This window comes from Symphalangus syndactylus, chromosome 1, assembly GCF_028878055.3.
Source record: "Symphalangus syndactylus isolate Jambi chromosome 1, NHGRI_mSymSyn1-v2.1_pri, whole genome shotgun sequence".
NCBI lineage: Eukaryota > Metazoa > Chordata > Mammalia > Primates > Hylobatidae > Symphalangus > Symphalangus syndactylus.
The window spans coordinates 80,987,038-81,000,939 of NC_072423.2; the positions used below are offsets into that span (position 1 = coordinate 80,987,038).

The 13,902-nt window shown below is 38.2% G+C and overlaps 1 non-coding gene and 1 pseudogene across 1 annotated transcript; both read right to left on the reverse strand.

The window, feature by feature from the left end:
* Positions 1–13,902, reverse strand: part of LOC129488420 (putative ankyrin repeat domain-containing protein 20A2) — a 43,243-nt pseudogene that overhangs the window by 19,028 nt on the left and 10,313 nt on the right.
* Positions 13,168–13,274, reverse strand: LOC129461286 (U6 spliceosomal RNA). The gene has a single exon (XR_008650448.1). It is a non-coding gene; the product is annotated as a U6 spliceosomal RNA (small nuclear RNA).

Here is a 13,902-nt window from a genome sequence, read left to right on the forward strand (position 1 = left end):
AAGGCGGGAGGGATAGCATTAGGAGATATACCTAATGTTAAATGACGAGTTACTGGGTGCAGCACACCAACATGGCACACGTATACATATGTAACAAACCTGCATGTTGTGCACATGTACCTAGAACTTAAAGTATAATAATAATAATAATAATAATAATAATAATAATAAAGAGTAATGTATGGCTTGAAAAGGTATATTTAATAGAACGTGAGTTGGGGCTAATAAAAAGCTTAAGAAATGTTAATCTAAAATCTCAATGTTAAGATTCCAGTTGAATGATACTGGAAAATATATTGTAACCCTCTTTGCTACTGAATGACCTATTTCTAATTTATTTCCTTTTTAATTATGGCATAATTTCTCAACACATCAAAACTTATACACACTTAAATATTAAGAAATAATACAAATGTAAGCAATATTTTAGATACAATATTTAATTGTTAGATACATTAGGTATATATTACTTATAACATTCCATTATATAAAAATGCATTTGTCTATTTATTCAGATTAAACAACTATTAAGACTGAATGTATCCTGCCTGTAACCCCAGCACTTTGAGAGGCTGAGGTGGGCAGAACACTTGATCCCAACAGTTAAAGACCAGCCTGGGCAACAAGGCAAAACCCTGTCTCTACAAAACTCAGCCGAGCATGGTGACACAGGTCTATGGTGACGTAGCTCTATTGTTTCAGCACTTGGATGGCTGAGGTGCGAGGATCACTAGAGCCCAGGAAATGGAGATCAGAGTGAGCCAAGCTCTCACCAGTGCCCTCCAGCCTGGGTGACAGAGTGAAACCCCATCTCAAAAAACAAGTAAAATGCTTCTTACATGGAAGACTATTCTAGGTACTCCAGGATACACACAGATATGTTTACTGACCTCCAGTAGCTTATGGTATGCAGGAGCTTCCAATGATTATTTAAACAACTAAATAGAAAACCTTCTGAAATTCAAAATTTCAGAATATGATATAAGGACTTTGAGTGGTTATTTCCTTTTATTTTATTTTTTAAGATGTAGTCTTGCTCTGTCACCCGGGCTGGAGTGCAACGGTGCGATCTTGGCTCACTGCAACTTCCACCTCCCAGGTTCAAGCGATTCTCTCACCTTGGCCTCCTGAGCAGCTGGGATTACAGGCATGTGCCATCATGACTGGCAAATTTTTGTGCTTTTTTTTTTTTTTTTTTTTTTTTAGAGACAGGGTTTCACCACGTTGGCCAGACTGATCTTGAACTCCTGACCTCAGGTGATCTACCCACCTTGGCCTTCAAAAGTGCTGGGATTACAGGTGTGAGCCACCACACCTGGCCAAGTAAATATTTTAAATAAACTACAATGACAAAATTATGATGATAAAGACTTACCATATTGGTATTAAGAGTCTCTGCTTCTAGAACTGGTTATTTGCAGCAAAATACATGTTATTCAATTAGATGAAGTGTTTTATACAAACTCTTCATGGACAACTCATAAAACACACAAAAGTCCCTTTGCAATACAAATTTTGAGAATATCAATTCAAATTTCTACATTTCCACAATTTATATTTTTAAATCAGATACAATGTTGCCCAGGCTGTTCTCAAACTCCTGGGCTCAAGCAATCTTCCTGCCTCAAATTCCCAAGTAGCAGGGACTACAGGTGTACACCACCACACTCAGCTATTTTTCTACAATTTTTAATATTATTTTAGTCTCACTACAGAACCAATAATATAAGTAGAGAAACAATCTCTCCTAAAAACTATATGCTACCAAAATAATAAGTTTCCAAGAACAAAAGCTGTATGCTATGTGCTGAACATTTTTGCCACTAAAAATTGCCAGGAGGATTCCATGATTACTGCAAGTAATTTGATCCACTGAGGATTTATACAGGCATAAATATTAAGAAAGTCGCACTCATATGATTTAAAAGTCAAAGTATTAGTATTTATCCAAATAAAACTTAACCAAATTTCATATTTCCTCTATTGGAGAAAGCATTTCCTAATGTGATTTTCCAGTCACTACTTATTTTCCGGTTCATTTTTTTTTCAGCTCCCACTCTGTCACAGTACTTATCAATCTTTCTTAGTTACCTAAGTTAAACAATTTTTTTGAATCAACTAGCCATATGTGTGTTTTTCTCTGACCAACTTTCCATGACCACCATAAAACAATGATAGGTAAGCCACTGCTAAATTTGAAAAGTAAATACTATGCAAAACTACATTCAGAGTGAGAAAAATAATTTTACAAGAGACCACTTTACCTTAGTAGCAACACTCAAGTCTTCGTCATCTGATGCAGGCAATGAATCCACACACAGTTCATGGAAAATGCTTGAGAGCAAAAATACACAATGAAAATGACCAAGTTGATTTCTTTACAATTTTTCTTAACTGCCAGTTTATATCCAGCTTCCCCCTCAAAAAAGGAAAACATAATCTGGGGAAAGGTCAGTAATCTATATATTAAATTATGATTCTTGATAGAATTAAAATATGTCGTCTGTTCTAAAAATAGATTTTAGTTACCTATTTCTGCCTCCATCTGTCTAAATCTATAAAATATTCAATGAAAACTGACCTTGAGCTTTATAACAAATAGTGACAGTCAATATATTGGCAGAGCCTGACAATAATTTGCCCTCACAAATGATCTGTCTTGAAGCTGAACTTAAAATTCAATTAATGGATGACATAAATTTCGTTACCTATACTGGAAGAAAACCGATGACCTAAAACAAGGTAGAAAGATCCACTGTCTCTTTTCCATGATCTGTCTCTAGTTAAAAGACTAATCTGCATCACTTCAAAATGACGCTCTTGATTCCTCAGCATGGAACCCACTTAGGAAGGTCCTATTGCTTTCCTTTGCCCTAAATCAGTACAGGGAATCCCCTGCAATATTTGAAATGTATGAAAGCTAAATGTACAAAAGTCAATAACAGAGGTGTATGTTCTTATTGAGAATACTTTTCCCAGAAGGATTAAAATATTAACAATTATAAAATCCCATTATTTTCACTCTATAGGTCCTATCTTATTCAGGTCCACATAAACTAGCAAGCCCTTAAAACTTTTCTAGGCACTCAGACACCCAAGGAGAGAGACTGCCGGATAAACAGAGTCCTGGTAGTTGTACCTCTATTTCCCTAAGTCCTATCTAAGTATCTTTCTTCCTATGGGCTCCCACTTCCACATTCCACTTCTGCAAGGCTCCACAGAAGTCGCCAATCTTCAAATCTTCAGTCTAAGAAAGCACAGATTCCTGAAAGGATGGCTTCAAACGACCAGGAGTAGGAGCTCTCTATATCCCTGCTCCTAAAAACAAGCTAACTGGAGTCTCCATCGCCTTCCCCCAGCATAGACACGCTACCAACTACCCAGCTGAACTCCATGACTGATTTGCCAGCCAATCACGCCCCTGACCCAGCCTACATGGACATGGGAAGGACATCAGTGAATCGGGAACAGAGGCAGAGGTGAGGAGACACCTGCCCTGTGCCACACATCTATGTAGTTCAGCAATCTCCAGCCCCTTAGTACTCCAGGGGCTCTAAGCCACCCCTCTGTAAGTCAGGATGGAAGTAGATGACACCACATTTCTATCTGCTGTGGACACTCCTCCCAGTGTCTCAAAATGCTTTAGCATCTTTCAGTAAAAGTCTTCAAGTTTGTCAGTCCTTGATTTAAAAAAAAGCAGCAAACTTTTTAGAGCTCCCTTGAACCTTCTATTTTAATGTGCTTTTGTAGATAATTCCCAACACCTTGTATCCTTCATTGTTATAATTTCTCTTTATCAAACTTGTCATAAACCCCAATATTTTGATCTCTTATTGAAGAGTTCGTACTCCTATCCAGTCCAGTGTTATCTTCAAACTTGGCCTTCCCCTGCTCATTCCGTTCTTATCTACTTCCATTGGGTTCACCAGCTAATTCCATTCTCATTCTACCCACTGGGTGCATCAGACTCACTGCCGTTTGTATTATTAAAACACACGCCAATAGGATATAAAAAGAAGCAAGTGTACTGGGCTTTACCATGAGTTCAAATCTCATTTCTGCCAATTCCTATGTCTAAAAAAAAAGCATCCTAATCTCTTTGAGCCTCACATTCTCTATCTAGAGAATCACTTGACCAGAATGTTCAACACAGGTAAAAATACTAGAAGGGGCTGAGCGCAGTGGCTCATGCCTGTAATCCCAGCACTTTGGGAGACCGAGGCGGGTGGATCATGAGGTCAGGAGATCGAGACCACGGCGAAACCCCGTCTCTACCAAAAATACAAAAAAATGTAGCCAGGTGCAGTGGCGGGCGCCTGTAGTTCCAGCTACTCAGGAGGCTGAGGCAGGAGACTGGCGTGAATCTGGGAGGCAGAGCTTGCAGTGAGCCAAGATCGCACGACTGCACTCCAGCCTGGGCGACAGAACAAGACTCCATCTCAAAAAAAAAAAAAAAAAAAAAAAAAAAAAAATACTAGAAGGTATTTTAATTCATTCTAAGATTCCTTAAAATTCTGTAATTCTATGTCCTCTTGATTCTGTCTATAGAAAAACTGGGAATACACAGCCAGCAGAGTTGGAAAAAATAATAGATCAAAAGAAACACCAAGAAAAGCAGAGAAGAAAGTTTTAAAAAGTGAAGACCAGATTATAGAAAAGTCATGGAAAAAGCAACGAAACTAAAAAATGTATTATGGAAGTAAACAGAAATACTTGCCTAAATGGAAAACCAAACTGGGAAGTCAAATGATTTCTCTCTAAGACTTGCCTAAATTTGCTTTTGTAAAACTTACAGTCCTATGGCCAAAGCTAAGGAAGATCAGCCCTAAAGCCTTTGGTGGTAAAAATAAGATACTGGTTACCACTGAAATTGTCAAATTTATTAGGACAAACTCTTGGACTAACCACATTCTAACAATAACCTTAAATGAGAGTTTAAGGTATTAAACTCTCATTAATTTAGACATTACACAGATTAATGAATCTGATTAATCTGATTCAGACCTATACCTTGATCCAAGTGCTGCGCAGATGTCTATCAATCTATGCTGAGGAGCAAGAGAAGGGATTTGGAAGGCAGGCAGGCCGACGGTCAAACTGTGGGCCAGCTACTGTGTTGACTATGGGATCATGAGGCAATTAATCAACTTCTCTAATACATAGTTGTTTATTTAATAAACAGTAGGTTATAGGAACACAGATGTTGTGATGGCTTCATGAGATGATAAATGCGTAGAACACATTAGGATGTCTAGCCCAGAATACAACACTCAACAGATGATTAGTTTCTTCCATCTATATTTCTCTAGTTAACACTATTTTTTAAATCTATAAAATCCTACCTGACTGCAGATTCATCAGAACTTCCAACATCTATTAAAGAAAAAGGTAAAATGCATTTTAAATCAATAATAAATGTACAGAATATTAAAAGCATAAGAATGCACAGTGATGCATGCCTGCAATCCAAAGGATGCAGCAAGAGGATCACTTAAGGAACCCAGAAGTTTGAGACCAGCTTGGGAAACACAGTAAGACTCTACCTTCGTAAAAAAAATTGTGCACACTTGTGTGCATGCTTTAGATCCAGTTTTTTGTTGTTGTTGTTGTTGGTTTTGTTTTGTTTTGTTTTGGTTTGGTTTGGTTTTTTAAAGCATAAGACTGATGCTTTGTTACAAAGCATTCCTTTGGGAGCATGCCTGGGACCTTATTAGAATTAACATTAATTATACCTATTGGTAGGTAATTAATGCAATAAGAACTCTTCCCTTTGTATTTATTAGATGCAAAGAAGAATAAATTTATTAAAATTTGGTATCTACAAATGAACTGCAGTATACAAGACATCCTAGCCAAACCCTATGAGATGGAGTAAAAATGGTATTGTTAGCAGAACAGGTGTGATGAGTCAACAGTGTCAAAGAGCAGGATTTCTGGACCAAAATAGGAGGAGCAGTTAAAACAGAGTATACAGTAGCACCCCTTATCCACTATATGTGCGGAAAGACATACTTGACAGGTTTTTCTCTGTGCTCATGCCACAGCAACAAACATCAACAAAGAAGGCTTCTGTGACCAAATGTGTGGAGGGTTTTTCCCCACCAACAAGCAAGCAATCATTCCTGCTGATGACACAATTCAATTGTCACAATCTATCTGTAGATAACATCAGATATAATTTATAAATTAAACTTTATCATAGATATGTATGTATAGGAACAAACACTTTGTGATTCAGTACTATTCATGGTTTCTTGCATCCACTGGGGGTCTTGGAATGTATCTCCCACAGTTAAGGGTGAACTACTGCACTTATTTTGTTATAACACAACACAGCCTCTCTAGCTCTTCAGTTCAAACTGTTCAGTTTAGCATAAAACACCCTATTACCAGAAGCCAGCGAAACACAGGAATCAGACCAGAAACAGGAATCCTTGCAAAAACTTTCCAGCTGCCAGTGGAGAAGAGCTCAAGAGAGATCACTGTGTTACTCTGGCTAATATTCTTCTGCGGAAGGTGCTGGGTGGTTTCCTTAATTGTAGCTAGTTGCTCTGGCCTACGTAGAACAAGGCCCAAATTCACCTGCCATTTTACCTCCCACAGAAAGAACTACTGGAAAGATCACGCCTTTAAGAGCTTATCCACATTCAGAGAGAAGCTGAAGAAACACTGGGGAGGTGTGGCAGGCTGCTGGGCAGTATTATCTGATGTGAAAAATATATAGAAAGAAAACTATCAATGCCCTTTTACTACCAGAATGTTCCAATGATTGCCCTTCTCCCAAGTAGGGGAAACAAATTCTTTTTCACCTCACATAAAGCAAAACTCCCTTGCCATCCCTCATGACAGAATCTAGCTGTAGGTGAGTCATGTCATCATAATAGAGGCTATTGTCAATCTCATCCCTCAAAGGAAGAGGATCAGTGAGGAACATATGTACTTACCTATAGCATTCACTGCCTGGTCTTATTTTAAACCAAAGGTATGTATGAAAGACTTTGTGATTACAGCTTTATAAAGTACAACCCCTTGTGCTTGTCCCCTTCCATTGCTAGAAATTCTATCTGGACCCACTTCATAGAGCAAGATGCTCCCGTTTGTGCTGTGTGGTACGGCATGGTGTCCTTTTCCTCAACCCTTTCTATTAGGTGCCAAATACCTATACAAATCATGTTTTCTAAGTATGTAAAGCATAGCTCATCAGCATATATCATTCTTTACAATGATAAAGAAGCAAAAGAAAAATAAAAGGACAAAGAACATCTTAAAGGACTACATTCAATTGCCATGGAGATTTAATTTTTTAACTATTCAAAAAGATAGCCACTGTATTATTCCAACTACATGACTCTTCTGAAAAAAGTAAAACTATGAAGACAGAGTAAGATCAATGGTTGCCACGAGTTGCTAGGGAGAAAGGGAGAGATGAACAGGCATAGCACAGAGAACTTTTAGGGCAGTGAAACTGCTCTGTCCATAATATTATAGTAATAGATACATGTCATGCCATTATACATTTGTCCAAATTCAAAGAATGTACAGCATCAAGAGTGAAGCCTGATGTAAACTATGAACTTTGAGTGATTCAAATATGTCAATGTAAGTTCATCAGTTGTAACCAATGTACCACTCAGGTGGAAAATACTAATAATGGGGGAGGATATGCATGTGTGGGAGGCATGGAACATACGGGAAATCTCTGTACCTTCCTCTCAATTTTGCTGTGAACCTAGAACTGCTCTAAGAAATAAAGTTATTGATTTAAAAAAGATATTCACAGCTGGGCTCAGTGGCTCATGCCTGTAATCTCAGCACTTTGGGAGGCACAGGCGGGTGGATCACCTGAGGTCAGCAGTTCAAGACCAGCCTGGCCAACATAGCAAAACCTCATCTCTACTAAATACAAAAAGTAGCTGGGTGTGGTGGTGGGCACCTGTAATTTCAGCTACCTGGGAGGCTGAGGCAGGAGAATCGCTTAAGCCTAGAAGGCAGAGATTGTGGTTAACCAAAATTGCACCACTGCACTCCAGCCTGGGAGACAGAGTGAGACTCCATCTCAAAAAAAAAAAAAAAAAGATATTCACTGTCTATGCATCCCAGGATCTCCAGAACAAAAATTAAAATAATAATAATAAAAAAGATGGGTGGGCGCAATGGCTCATGCCTGTAATCCTAGCACTTTGGGAGGCTGAGGTGAGTGGATCACCTGAGGTCAGGAGTTCGAGACCAGCCTGACCAGCATGGTGAAACCCAGTCACTACTAAATACAAAAAATTAGCCAGGCATGGTGGTGCATGCCTGTAGTCCCAGGTACTTGGGAGGCTGAGGCAGGAGAATCGCTTGAACCTGGGAAGTGGAGGTTGCAGTGAGCCAAGATTCTGTTATTGCACTGCAGCCCAGGCAACAAGAGCAAAACTCTGTCTCAAAAAATAAATAAATAAACAAAAAATAAAGATATTCACTGAACCTGTTACTATGACATATTTAAGGAAGACACGGTGACCCTAAAAATTAGAGATCATTGAAGACCAAAGTAACAGTAAGTGGTCATTATTTCTCAAATTGAAGTATATGAAATATATAAAATAAACACTTTTAATTGCATGCTTAGGTAAGAAAATATTGATAAAAATGATTGAATATTTTACCTTATTTCATAATTCTAAACAGGGATTTAGCACAATATGAAAACTCAATTATTCATGTAATCAAAATAAAAGACAATTTTTATTCTAATTTTAACTCAGAAATTATTATGCTTATTTAACTTAACAATTTTACTGACAGGTTAATGAGATAAAAAGGACAGATTATAGTTACCTAACGTTGCTATGGTAACTTATATACAAATATCTGTTACTCACCAAAAGTCAAAAAGTAACCAGCACTGCAACTTAAGATGGATCATACAACAGAAATTAGTACCAAGTTACCTTATCTTATAATATTATGTGTTATTAAAATGAAATTTTAAAACAACACCAAAAGTTAAATTAGGGCTATAAGTGTTGTGCAGAAAAGATTTCCTATAGCAGGCCAGAGACTGCCATCCTTAGAAAGGCCTGCATGCAACGCTGGCCCTTGGCTGGTGTTCAGGAAATTGGAATTGGGAGGGTTTCCACCATTCCCTGAGAAGGGTGGCTCACTGTGTCTAAAGTGTATATAGAAACAGTGCGGTTACTCTGAACAGCTGCTTTCCTTGTAAGAGTCTGGAATTTGGGTACACGTAAGGGAGAGTAACCTCCATAGAAAACTTTGGGCACTTAGTCTCTAATGAGACTGTGGTACTGGTAGACATCATTGCACATATGTTGTCAAAATGTGAGCCTGGGAGAATTAAGCAGATCCCGGGAACTCCACAGGAGAGAACTCCTGGAGGCTTGTGCCTGATTTCCTCCAGAATTGACCACATGCACCTTTTTCCTTACTAATTTTGCTTGTCCCATTTCTTGTCATCAATTAAAGATGTGGGTATGACTATTTGCTGAGTCCTGTGAGTCCTTCTAGTGAACCACCAAACCTGGGGGTGGTCTTGGGAAACCCTGACACAAATGCATTGTGTAAGATTTGTATTAAGTTGATATGATACATGTAACTGTAATCAGATGGTTATTTCACAGAATAACTTTCCCTAATCTGTTTTTCTTTTCTTTTTTTCCCTTGATATTTGACTTGGAGATTCTTGTATTTCTATATCTATCCAATTGAATAAAGCCATAAAAGGAATAAATGACACAATAATGTCAGAAAATGATGTGAAATAAGCAGCAATCTTATTTTAACTGAATAAAAAATAGAGGATCTGGGTGATTGACAATATATTCAACAATATGAATTTTCTAGAAAAAAATTGAAAAGGTGGTCAATTTTCTGCAACTCAACTGGGCTTAATTCCTTTTTATAATAATTGTGCAGGTCAGGTGCAGTGGCTCACACTTGTAAATCCCAGCATTTTGGGTGGCTGAGGCAGGAGGATCACTTGAGCCCAGACGTTCCAGACCAGCCTGGACAATATAGTGAGACCTTGTCTATTAAACAAACAAACAAACAAAAAAACAAAAAATCCTTAAAAAGAAAATTAGCCAAGTGTGGTGGTGCATGCCTGGAGTCCCAGCTACTTGGGAGGCTAAGGTGAAAGGTGAAAGTATCATTTAAGGCCAGGAAGCAGAAGTTGCAGTGAGCCAAGATGGCACCACTGCACTCCAGTACTGGCAACAGAGGGAGACCCTGTATCAAAAATAAATAAATAAATAAATAATTGTGTATCAGGCCAGATGTAACCACACAAAACTGTAGTCCCTGCTACTCAGGAAGTTGAGGTAGGAGGACTGCTTGAGCCCAGGAGTTCAAGGCTACAGTGAGCTATGTTTGCACCACTGAATAGACACTGTATTCTAGCCTAGGCAACATAGAGAGACCCCATCTCCTATAATAATAATTGATTAATTGTGCAGCATTCAAGTAAATTGTATAATTGGAGAAAAACATATGACTATTAAATATACTATAATAGTCTACTACTGATCATAGTGTTCCTGTTTACTTGCTTCTAATCTTTTTCTTTGTTTCTTATAAAACTAAAAACATAATTCACGCATTAAAGGCAGTTCATCAAAAAACAAGTCAAAAAGTCAAAAGAATTGCATCCAAACTGTAGGATGTGTTATCCACTGCTCCCTGCGAACAGTTGGATTTGGTCATTAAGAATCAGCAGGACCTCTTCAAGGAGAACTACAAACCACTGCTCAATGAAATAAAACAGGATACAAACAAATGGAAGAACATTCCATGCTCATGGGTAAGAAGAATCAATATCATGAAAATGGCCATACTGCCCAAGGTAATTTATAGATTCAATGCCATCCCCATCAAGCTACCAATGACTTTCTTCACAGAATTGGAAAAAACTACTTTAAAGTTCATATGGAACCAAAAAAGACCCCACATTGCCAAGTCAATCCTAAGCCAAAAGAACAAAGCTGGAGGCATCACGCTACCTGACTTCAAACTATACTACAAGGCTACAGTAACGAAAACAGCATGGTACTGGTACCAAAACAGAGATATAGACCAATGGAACAGAACAGAGGCCTCAGAAATAATGCCGCATATCTACAACTATCTGATCTTTGAGAAACCTGACAAAAACAAGCAATGGGGAAAGGATTCCCTATTTAATAAATGGTGCTGGGAAAACTGGCTAGCCATATGTAGAAAGCTGAAACTGGATCCCTTCCTTACACCTTATACAAAAATTAATTCAAGATGGATTAAAGACCTACATGTTAGACCTAAAACCATAAAAACTCTAGAAGAAAACCTAGGCAATACCATTCAGGACATAGGCATGGGCAAGGACTTCATGTCTAAAACACCAAAAGCAATGACAACAAAAATCAAAATTGACAAATGGGATCTAATTAAACTAAAGAGCTTCTGCACAGCAAAAGAAACTACCATCAGAGTGAACAGGCAACCTACAGAATGGGAGAAAATTTTTGCAACCTACTCATCTAATATCCAGAATCTACAATAAACTCAAACAAATTTACAAGAAAAAAACAAACAACCCCATCAAAAAGTGGGCAAAGGACATGAACAGACACTTCTCAAAAGAAGACATTTATGCAGCCAAAAAACGCATGAAAAAATGCTCATCATCACTGGTCATCAGAGAAATGCAAATCAAAACCACAGTGAGATACCATCTCACACCAGTTAGATTGGCCATCATTAAAAAGTCAGGAAACAACAGGTGCTGGAGAGGATGTGGAGAAATAGGAACACTTTTACACTGTTGGTGGGACTGTAAACTAGTTCAACCATTGTGGAAGTCAGTGTGGCGATTCCTCAGGGATCTAGAACTAGAAATACCATTTGACCCAGCCATCCCATTACTGGGTATATACCCAAAGGACTATAAATCATGCTGCTATAAAGACACATGCACACGTATGTTTATTGCGGCACTATTCACAATAGCAAAGACTTGGAACCAACCCAAATGTCCAACAACGATAGACTGGATTAAGAAAATGTGGCACACATACACCATGGAATACTATGCAGCCATAAAAGATGATGAGTTCATGTCCTTTGTAGGGACATGGATGAAACTGGAAACCATCATTCTCAGCAAACTATCACAAGGACAAAAAACCAAACACTGCATGTTCTCACTCATAGGTGGGAATTGAACAATGAGAACTCATGGACACAGGAAGGGGAACATCACGCACCAGGGACTGTTGTGGGGTGGGGGGAGGGGGGAGGGACAGCATTAGGAGATATACCTAATGCTAAATGACGAGTTAATGGGTGCAGCAAACCAACATGGCACATGGATACGTATGTCACAAACCTGAACATTGTGCACATGTACCCTAAAACCTAAAGTATAATAATAAAAAAGAAAAGAAAAAAAAAACAAAAACAAAAACAAAAAAAATAGATGAACACATAAAAAAAAAGTAAGGATTTTGCTACCTTCAGTGGGTTGTTAGGAAGATGTAATAAGATTACATGCTTAAATGTTCAGGGAAATAGTAAAGCAATGGAATAATTTATTCTTGAACTTTATTGCTTGTTGTGTATTTTTCTATAAGTTCTAATATTCAATTGTTGTAGTTTTCAGAAAATGTTATTAAGTGCTAATTTTGGTTATTAGTTGTATTCTTTGTGGCTTGTAATTCAGGGCCTTTTAGCTAATTCATAACTAATCTCATTAAAATAGATTACCTAATTGTCTCCCATCATGGAGCTCATCAATCACACCAAAGGCAGAAAACTAATGGGTGTCAAAACATGGCTTGGACAACTACCGCTCCTTCTCTACCTCCTCAAACTCTAAGCCAGCACATCTGTGCTTGGATACTGGATCTCCATGGTCCTCTCCAACTAACAGACAAGACAAAACCCTGCTTTGATTGTTTTTCAGTTCCATGAAGGAAATGCAAGTTGACATTTTGTCATTTCCAAGACATGTACTAGCAACAAGTAACATCCCATTATTACTCAGCTCTGTTCTCATTTCAGAGATCACCTTACATGAATAGTTTTATAGTGACAATCACAATTTCAATATCGGGTGTCTTCTGTTTTGGTTTCACTCACACTGCTTCCTTGGAGCTACTCAAAAAATAGTCAAATGACCTTCCCTGGACTATGCAAAATATGGAATGCTTTCTGAATTTGTGTGCCATCCCTAGGCAGCAGCCATGCTTATCTTCTGTGTATTGATCCAATTTTAAAATATGTGCTGCTGAAACAAGTACAAAGCCTGTTTGATACATGGATACTCATGGGTCCTGGATGAGGCTTAGCTCTGTTAAATCCAACTCACCTACTTTAGATTCAGAGAATTTGATTGAATGGCTTCCTGTGAGGTAGAATTTTAAAATATATTTAAAACTCGAGGAAGAGTTGTGATTAGCCCAGATTTTCATTATCATAGAGACACATTACTTGAGGGGCCAACTGTAAGTTGGTTCCCACTACTCGGTGGAAAGATAACATGGAACCTTCTGCTACCCAACCAAAGCTGCTCCACAGGATATAAAAAAGCCTCAAGGTACAGATTTGATAACAACAGGGAAAGGGAAACCTAATCTCTTCCTGCAACATTATTTGAGCATCCCTGACTGTTGAGAACAATCCCAACTAATATTGGTTAAAGAACAGACAAACATGGGTCTCAAAGGGTAATTTACCATGAATGCCTAGGCTAAGTCTAGCTAAGATGTGGGCTCCAGATAAGGTTTTTAGTGTAGGGTGAGGATCAACTTGCTCAATATTTGTGTGGATAAAGCTAGGAGGCCTAGCTGCCAGATCAGGGTGCTGGGAACAGTGACTGAGCATAAGTACATAAACTAATAAACACCGTAGCTTTGAACTCTATGTGTG